At 33.9% G+C, this 9,448-nt stretch overlaps 1 non-coding gene across 1 annotated transcript; it reads left to right on the top strand.

Annotated features, from left to right (window-relative positions):
• The first annotated feature begins 2,335 nt into the window (after positions 1-2,335).
• LOC112798501 (small nucleolar RNA R71) lies at positions 2,336-2,443 on the top strand. Its single transcript, XR_003200111.1, has one exon. It is a non-coding gene; the product is annotated as a small nucleolar RNA R71 (small nucleolar RNA).
• Positions 2,444-9,448: the final 7,005 nt, after the last annotated feature.

The following is a 9,448-nucleotide window of genomic DNA, read 5'->3' as shown; positions in this document are numbered from 1 at the left end:
TGGGAGGAAAAGTGTTTTGAATTTGAATGGTGAGGTAGGTGGGGTTTTATGAAGGATGGATGTGAGTGGTGAAGAGAAAAGATGGGATTTGATAGGTGAGAGGTTTTGGGGGAAGAGGTATTGAGGTGATTGGTGAATGGGGGAAGAAGAGAGAGAGTGGTGGGGTAGGTGGGGATCCTGTGGGGTCCACAGATCCTGAGGTGTCAAGGAAAATCCATCCCTGCACCAAGTGGCGAGCAAAAATGCTCTTTATGCCAATTCTGGCATTAAACGCCGGGCTGGTACCCATTTCTGGCGTTTAACGCCAACTTCTTGCCCTTTCCTGGCGTTTAACGCCAGTCTGGTGCCCCTTTCTGGCGTTAAACGCCCAGAATGGTGCCAGACTGGGCGTTAAATGCCCATTTGCTGCCCTTACTGCGTTTAAACGCCAGCAAGGTCTTCCTCCAGGGTGTGTTGTTTTTCTTTCTGTTTTTTCATTCTATTTTTGCTTTTTCAATTGATTTTGTGACTTCCCATGATCATCAACCTACAGAAAACATAAAATAACAAAGGAAAAATAGATAAATATAACATTGGGTTGCCTCCCAACAAGCGCTTCTTTAATGTCAGTAGCTTGACAGTGGGCTCTCATGGAGCCTCACATATGCTCAGAGCAATGTTGGAACCTCCCAACACCAAACTTAGAGTTTGAATGTGGGGGTTCAACACCAAACTTAGAAGTTGGTTGTGGCCTCCCAACACCAAACTTAGAGTTTGACTGTGGGGGCTCTGTTTGGCTCTGTTTTGAGAGAAGCTCTCCATGCTTCCTCTCCATGGTTACAGAGGGATATCCTTGAGCCTTAAACACAAGGGATTCTTCATTCACTTGAATGATCAATTCTCCTCTGTCAACATCAATCACAACCTTTGCTGTAGCTAGGAAGGGTCTGCCAAGGATGATGGATTCATCCATGCACTTCCCAGTCTCTAGGACTATGAAATCAGCAGGGATGTAATGGTCTTCAACTTTTACCAGAACATCCTCTACAAGTTCATAAGCTTGTTTTCTTGAATTGTCTGCCATCTCTAGTGAGATTTTTGCAGCTTTCACCTCAAAGATCCCTAGCTTCTCCATTACAGAGAGAGGCATGAGATTTATGCTTGACCCTAGGTCACACAGAGCCTTCTTGAAGGTCATGGTGCCTACTGTACAAGGTATTGAGAACTTCCCAGGGTCCTGTCTCTTTTGAGGTAATCTCTGCCTAGTCAAGTTATCCAGCTCTTTGGTGAGCAAAGGGGGTTCATCCTCCCAAGTCTTATTACCAAATAACTTGTCATTTAGCTTCATGATTGCTCCAAGGTACTTGGCAACTTGCTCTTCAGTGACATCTTCATCCTCTTCAGAGGAAGAATACTCATCAGAGCTCATGAATGGCAGAAGTAAATTCAATGGAATCTCTATGGTCTCAGTGTGAGTCTCAGATTCCCATGGTTCCTCATTAGGGAACTCATTGGAGGCCAGTGAACGTCCATTGAGACCTTCCTCAGTGGCGCTCACTGCCTCTTCCTCCTCTCCAAATTCGGACATGTAGGTCATGTTAATGGCCTTGCACTCTCCTTTTGGGTTCTCTTCTGTATTGCTTGGAAGAGTGCTAGGAGGGAGTTCAGTAATTTTCTTACTCAGCTGACCCACTTGTGCCTCCAAGTTTCTAATGGAGGACATTGTTTCAGTCATAAAACTTTGAGTGGTTTTGATTAGATCAGAGACCATGGTTGCTAAGTCAGAGTGGCTCTGCTTAGAATTCTCTTTCTGTTGCTGAGAAGATGATGGAAAAGGCTTGCCATTGCTAAACCTGTTTCTTCCACCATTATTGTTGTTGAAACCTTGTTAAGGTCTCTGTTGATCCTTCCATGAAAGATTTGGATGATTTCTCCATGAAGGATTATAGGTGTTTCCATAGGGTTCTCCCATGTAATTCACCTCTTCCATTGAAGGGTTCTCAGGATCATAAGCTTCTTCTTTAGATGAAGCGTCCTTAGTACTGCCTGGTGCAGCTTGCATTCCAGACAGACTTTGAGAAATCATATTGACTTGCTGAGTCAATATTTTGTTCTGAGCCAATAGGGCATTCAGAGTATCAATCTCAAGAACTCCTTTCTTTTGATTCGTCCTATTGTTCACAGGATTCCTTTCAGAAGTGTACATGAATTGGTTATTTGCAAATATTTCAATTAGTTCTTGAGCTTCTGCAGGCGTCTTCTTCAGATGAAGAGATCCTCCAGCAGAGCTATCCAAAGACATCTTGGACAGTTCAGACAAACCATCATAGAAGATACCTATGATGCTCCATTCAGAAAGCATGTCAGAAGGGCACTTTCTGATCAATTGTTTGTATCTTTCCCAAGCTTCATAGAGGGATTCACCTTCCTTTTGTCTGAAGGTTTGGACTTCCACTCTAAGCTTACTCAATTTTTGAGGTGGAAAGAACTTTGCCAAGAAGGCATTGACTAGCTTTTCCCAAGAGTTCAGGCTTTCTTTAGGTTGTGAGTCCAACCATATCCTAGCTCTGTCTCTTACAGCAAAACGGAATAGCATAAGTCTGTAGACCTCAGGGTCAACCCCATTGGTTTTGACAGTGTCACAGATCTGCAAGAACTCAGCTAGAAACTGATGAGGATCTTCCAATGGAAGTCCATGAAACTTGCAATTCTGTTGCATTAGAGAAACTAATTGAGGCTTAAGCTCAAAGTTGTTTGCTCCAATGGCAGGGATAGAGATGCTTCTCCCATAGAAGTCAGGAGTAGGTGCAGTAAAGTCACCCAGCACCTTCCATGCATTGTTGGCATTGTTGTTGTTTTCGGCTACCATGTCTTCTTCTTGTTTGAAGATTTCTGTTAGGTCCTCTACAGAGAGTTGTGCCTTAGCTTCTCTTAGCTTTCGCTTCAAGGTCCTTTCAGGTTCAGGGTCAGCCTCAACAAGAATGCTTTTGTCTTTGCTCCAGCTCATATGAAAGAGAAGATAACAAGAAAGTATGGAATCCTCTATGTCACAGTATAGAGATTCCTTGAAGTGTTAGAGGAAAGGAAAAATAGAAGGAAGAGGTAGAAGAATTCGAACTTATCAAGAAAGATGGAGTTTGAATTGTGTATTAAGGAGGAGTGTTAGTCCATAAATAGAAGGATGTGAGAAGAGCGGAAGAAATTTTCGAAAATTAAGTAAGAGATTTTAAAAAGATTTTGAAAAACACTAATTGATTTTCGAAAACCAAGAGTGGAAAAGAAATCAAGTGATTTTTAAAAAAGATTTTGAAATTAGAAATCAACAAGATATGATTGAAAACTATTTTGAAAAAAGATGTGAGAAAAATATATGATTGAAAAGATATAGTTTTAAAAAGACATGATTGAGAAGATATGATTTGAAAAATAATTTAAAAAGATTTTATTTTTGAAAATTAATGACTTGGCTAACAAGAAAAGATATGATTCAAACATTAAACCTTTCTCAACAGAAAAGGCAACATACTTGAAATGTTGAATCAAATCATTAATTGATAGCAAGTATTTTTGAAAATGGAAAGAAATTGATTTTGAAAAAGATTTGATTGAAAAGATTTGATTTGAAAAAGATTTGATTTTGAAAAATTTTGAAAACTTGAAAAAAAATTGGCATTAAAAACAAAATCTTCCCTCTTGTGCCATCCTGGCGTTAAACGCCCAGAATGGTATCCATTCTGGCGTTTAATGCCCAAAACACTACCCTTTTGGGCGTTAAACGCCCAACCAGGCACCCTAGCTGGCGTTTAAACGCCAGTTTTCCTTCTTCACTGGGCGTTTTGAACGCCCAGCTTTTCTGTGTAATTCCTCTGCTGTATGTTCTGAATCTTCAATTCTCTGTATTATTGACTTGAAAAGACACAAATTAAAAAATTTTTTGGATTTTTAATAATGAGGAATAATCAAAATGCAACTAAAATCAAATAAACAATGCATGCAAGACACCAAACTTAGAAGTTTGTATACTATTGACACTACAAATTGAGAATGCACATGAGAAACAACAAAAGACTCAAGACAAGAGAATTTTAAAGATCAGAGCAATGAAATCATCAAGAATATCTTGAAGATCACTTAAGACAAATGAATGAATGCAAGAAGAACAGAAACATGCAATTGACACCAAACTTAACATGAGACACTAGACTCAACAAGAAACATACAATATTTTTTGTTTTTATGATTTTGTAATTTTTTTTGGATTTTTCGAAAATTAAGTGGAAAAGAAAATAAAGATATCAAATTCTTAATGAGAATTCCAGGAATCATGCAATGTTAGTCTAAAGCTTCAGTCTAAAGGAATTAGACATGGCTAGCCAAGCTTCAGTAGGACATTGCATTCAAGAGCTAAATTGATGAAAATCAATCAGCTTTGGTGATGATAAGAACATCACCTTGAAACACTAGAATTCATTCTTAAGAACTCTGAAGAAAAATACCTAATCTAAGCAACAAGATGAACCGTCAGTTGTCCAAACTCGAACAATCCCCGGCAATGGCGCCAAAAACTTGGTGCACGAAATTGTGATCATCAATGATGCCATCAACATGGTACGCTCAATTGCAATCTCAACTCTTTATCACAACTTCGCACAACTAACCAGCAAGTGCACTGGGTCGTCCAAGTAATAAACCTTACGCGAGTAAGGGTCGATCCCACGGAGATTGTTGGTATGAAGCAAGCTATGGTCATCTTGTAAATCTCAGTCAGGCAGAATCAAATGGTTATGGATGATTTATGAATAAAGCATAAAGATAAAGATAGAGATACTTATGTATTTCATTGGTAAGAATTTCAGACAAGCGTATGGAGATGCTTTGTCCCTTCTGTCTCTCTGCTTTCCCATTGTCTTCATCCAATCCTTCTTACTCCTTTCTATGGCAAGCTGTATATAGGGTTTCACCATTGTCAGTGGCTACCTCCCATCCTCTCAGTGAAAATGTTCTATGCATCCTGTCATGGCACGGCTAATCATCTGTCGGTTCTCAATCAGGTTGGAATAGAATCCAGTGATTCTTTTGCGTCTGTCACTAACGCCCAGCCTTCAGGAGTTTGAAGCTCGTCACAGTCATTCAATCATTGAATCCTACTCAGAATACCACATACAAGGTTTAGACCTTCCGGATTCTCTTGAATACCGACATCAATTCTAGCTTATACCACGAAGATTCCGATTAAGGGATCCAAGAGATATCCACTCAATCTAAGGTAGAACGGAGGTGATTGTCAGGCACACGTTCATAGGTGAGAATGATGATGAGTGTCACGGATCATCACATTCATCAAGTTGAAGAACAAGTGATATCTTAGAACAAGAACAAGCTGAATTGAATAGAAGAACAATAGTAATTGCATTAATACTCGAGGTACAGCAGAGCTCCACACCTTAATCTATGGTGTGTAGAAACTCCACCATTGAAAATACATAAGAACAAGGTCTAGGCATGGCCGTGAGGCCAGCCCCCATGATCTAAGATAGCATAAGACTAAAGATAGCTACCCCGATGAGAATACAATAGTAAAAGGTCCTATTTGTAGAGAACTAGTAGCCTAGGGTTTACAAGGATGAGTAAATGACATAAAAATCCACTTTCGGGCCCACTTGGTGTGTGCTTGGACTGAGCATTGAAGCATTTTCGTGTAGAGACTTCTCTTGGAGTTAAACACCAGCTTTTGTGCCAGTTTGGGCGTTTAACTCCCATTCTTGTGCCAGTTCCAGCGTTTAACGCCGGGCAGTTTTAAGCTGATTTGGAATGCCGGTTTGGGCCATCAAATCTCGGGCAAAGTATAAACTATTATATAATGCTGGAAAGCCCAGGATGTCTACTTTCCAACGCAGTTGAGAGCGCGGCAATTGGGCTTCTGTAGCTCCAGAAAATCCACTTCGAGTGCAGGGAGGTCAGAATCCAACAGCATCTGCGGTCCTTTTCATCCTCTGAATCAGATTTTTGCTCAGGTCCCTCAATTTCAGCCAGAAAATACCTGAAATCACAGAAAAACACACAAACTCATAGTAAAGTCCAGAAAAGTGAATTTTAACTAAAAAATAATAAAAATATACTAAAAACTAACTAAAACATACTAAAAACAATGCCAAAAAGAGTATAAATTATCCGCTCATCAGCAACTAGCCGACATCTTCACCAAGCCTTTGTCTCCTCAACCCTTTCATCTTAATCTGAATAAGTTTAGTATTCTTGACATCTTTCATTCTCCAGCTTGCGGGGCGTATTAAATCACTCTTCCACCTTAGCCCATGACAACAATAAAGACGTCTCACGGCCCACAAATTCAGCCCAACAGAATACACAAATTCAATCATAATTTTAATCTTTATCTTATCTTATAGTTATCTTTATCTTTATCTCTATCTTATCTTTATCTTTATCTTTATTTACTTTTATTTTTCATAGGCCAATGCTCTATATATATTTAGTTTTACCTTCATAGTGAACAATTCAATCAATCAACAATCAATAAAAATTTCTTCATCTTTTCTTTTCTTTCATTATTATCCTTTCACAATTTTATTATCTTTGCATACTCTTTCCGTTTTATTAAAAATTTTGAATTTTGAATAATTTTATTTTTAGATATGTATTTAAATTATAATATATTAATAATTAAATATATTAAATCTGAAACAAAAATTTAAAATTTAAAATTTCAGTTTCAATTTTATTTAGTTTGTATTTTGAATGTGTATTTAATTTTAAAAAGACAGTAAATTTATTCATAATTTTTAGATGTGTTTATTTTAATTTTTTTAAATTATTATAATTAAAGACGAAATATTATACCATTTTTAAAAGATACCTAGTTGAATATTTTAAACACCCTACTATATATTATTCTTGAGTTATTACGATTTTTTATTTGCCTATGATGCATGTGTAACGTGTCAATTCACATATATTTCTTCATTAGCAAAATATAAAATTGACATCATATTGCATTGTATTTGCTAGAGTTTAATTTTAGGTGTGTCATTATAAATATGTTAGTGAGATTATTAGTTATTTTAAAGTGAAGTTTAATTACTTAGATATAAAAAAATTAGTTTGTGCCAGTGTGCCACTTTAATATTGTGAATAGTAATATATAATTGTTAAAAACATTTTAATGAATAGGGTGCTTCACGAGTTGAAATTGGAAACTTTGAAGAAGTTGGTCAATTGAATACTGATTTGAAGCCAAGAAACTCAACACGGCTCAAAAAAGCAAATCTATTATTTGTGATAAGTGGTGAATAACTAATTAAGCAATAATAATCAAACATTTTTTTTGGTGAATGTTATCCAGTCTATTCTAAAATAATATGAAAGTTATTTTTCATAATGTGTCAAATTTTAATTGGTCATTATCTTAACTATAGTTGAGTTATTTTATAATTTATTATTTGAGATGGGTAATGGTATAATTTTTTAAAATATCAAAATCTCACCTCGTTAATCGAAGCATCTTTCCATTCCTGAATTCTTTCTTTATCGCGTAGTTTCGATCCTTCCAAGAATCGCCATCGTCGTAGTGACAAGAAGCACCGACGTTGTCGTCATCTACAGCCCTCTCACACAATCTCTCTTTCTTCAGTGTATCTTTTCTTAACTACGTCGTTGAATTCTCATCCTTCCTAATATAGTCAACGCGGATGTCATCTCACTGGATCCCTCTTTCTACTGTTGATCACTCCTTACTAACATAATTAATGGTTAGTTTGGTTATTAAATTTTTATTAAAAAATATATCTTTATTTAATTACATAATAAAACATATATTCATATGTAAAATATAATATAATAAAATAAATCCATTTAGAGTATTTAAAATATAATTAAAACCATGAACATATAAATATAATAGTAAAATTTGTACTCTACTAAGCAAATAAACATATGCTTTGCCAATGAGTTATAACTCAAATGGCATAGTCTTCTCATACTCATCTAAGAAGTTGCAGGTTCGAGTCTCCTATCTTTGGTTAAAAAAAGTAAACATATGCTTTATTATACATAAATTATTTAAAAAACTGAATAAATTGTTAAAATTAATAACAAAAATTTAAAATGATAAAGTCTAACTTTCTTACCATATTTTTAATAATATTTTATTCTTTTAATTTTTAATTTATTAGTACTTTATTATTTAATTAATGATTAAATAAATTATTTTTATGAGAAATTATTTTTTGTATTATCTTAAAAAAAAGACCAATATAACAGTTTAAAAAATAATTAAAAATAATATTTTAAATAAAAAATATTTAATATTAAAATTTTTAAATATAAAAATAAATTGTATAAATATTTAAGAGATAAATATGAAATACATATCTAAAATAAATAAAACATATAAATAGAAGTACTCTTGAAAAATAGAGAATTATTTTTGTCTGTTTTATTTATTTTAGACATGTGTTTCATATTTATCTCTTAAATATTTATACAATTTATTTTTGCATTTAAAAATTTTAATATTAACTATTTTTTATTTAAAATATTATTTTTACGTTATTTTTTAAACTGTTATATAGATTTCTTCTTTAAGATAATACAAAAAATATTTTTTTATGAAAATAATTTGTTTAATTATTAAGTAAATAATAAAGTACTAATAAATTAAAATTTAAAAGAATAAAAATACTATAAAAAATACTTGTAAAAAAGTTAGATTTTTATCATTTTAAACTTGTGTTATTAATTTTAACTAGTTATTCATTTTTTAAAATAATTTATGTATGATAAAAGATATTTTTATTTGTTTAAAATACAAATTTTATTATTATATTTGTATGTTCCTAATTTTAATTATACTTTTAAGTACTCTGAATAGATTTATTTTATTATATTATTTTTTACATACGAGTATATGTTCCATTATGTAATTAAATAAAGATATATTTTTTTAATAAAAAAATTTAATAACCAAACTAACCATTAATTATGTTGATACGGAGTGATCCAGTGCAGAAAGAGGGATCCAGTGAGAAGACAGGAGATAGCGATAAAATTAGCACTGGTTATATTGGGAAGGACAGCAAAGTTACGGACGACCAGAATTTAACGACGTTGTTAAGAGATGATGACGACGACGTTGGCGTTTCTCGTCATAACGGCGACGGCAATGCTTGGAAGGACGGAAACTATGCCACGAAGAAAGAATGGAGAAGTGGAAAGATACTTCAATTAACGGAAGTGGAGTTTTGATATTTTAAAAAATTATATTATTATCCATCTCAAATAATAAATTACAAAATAATCTAATTATGATTAAGACGATGACCAATTAAAATTTGACACATCATAAAAAATAATTTATATATTATTTTAGAGAGGATTAAATAGAATTTACCTTTTTTATTTTCTTTTGTCAAATTATGACAACAAATTAATTATTATTTTTTTTTGTATAGGA

This window comes from Arachis hypogaea, chromosome 4 (assembly GCF_003086295.3).
Source record: "Arachis hypogaea cultivar Tifrunner chromosome 4, arahy.Tifrunner.gnm2.J5K5, whole genome shotgun sequence".
Lineage (NCBI taxonomy): Eukaryota > Viridiplantae > Streptophyta > Magnoliopsida > Fabales > Fabaceae > Arachis > Arachis hypogaea.
This window is presented reverse-complemented; position numbering and strand designations above follow the sequence as displayed.